General features: G+C 38.4%; 1 non-coding gene across 1 annotated transcript; it reads left to right on the top strand.

Moving 5' to 3' along the window:
• On the top strand, window positions 1–131 carry LOC132521412 (small nucleolar RNA SNORA31). Its single transcript, XR_009540862.1, has one exon. It is a non-coding gene; the product is annotated as a small nucleolar RNA SNORA31 (small nucleolar RNA).
• Window positions 132–588: the final 457 nt, after the last annotated feature.

Below are 588 nucleotides of genomic sequence, written 5' to 3'. Positions count from 1 at the left end.
ATGCATCTATTTGACGGGCCTGGAGAAGTTCCTGTTTGCTAAGGTTTCCACTACAGATGCAAGAAAAAAGTGTCCTCACATTTTCCGTCTGTCTGATTGTGGCAGCCCAGATTGAATGGGGGAATACAGGAAAAAATTGCAACTCACAAATAAAAAAAAAGTACTGAGGCACTACCCTTAGACTCTGAAATTGCGCTGTGAAATTAATAACTGGGAGGAAGACTTTTCTGAAGTATAATACACTGATGAGCTGAACTGATAAAGTTTTTTACATAGTGGTAAATTTTAACAAACAGTGCGTTCAATCTGTTATAGAATAATAGGTGCTCAGGGATCAAAAAGACCTTGAGAGGTCGTACAATTAATAACACTCCTGGAGTCAGAGCTGCACAGGGTCCATCTCTGGTCCAGTTTCTGGCAGATGAGAATCAATGCTGTGTTTAAAGGTCTCTTGTGAAAGAGATGAGGTATTGTTTTATAAAAACCTATTACAGTATCTAAAAACTTTGACTCTGATGAAGGCTACCATTAGCCAGAATTCTGCAGAACTCAATGATGCTTAATGCCAAAGTAACTGGATATTTATAC

This window comes from Lagenorhynchus albirostris, chromosome 5 (genome assembly GCF_949774975.1).
Source record: "Lagenorhynchus albirostris chromosome 5, mLagAlb1.1, whole genome shotgun sequence".
NCBI classification, from domain to species: domain Eukaryota; kingdom Metazoa; phylum Chordata; class Mammalia; order Artiodactyla; family Delphinidae; genus Lagenorhynchus; species Lagenorhynchus albirostris.
This window is presented reverse-complemented; position numbering and strand designations above follow the sequence as displayed.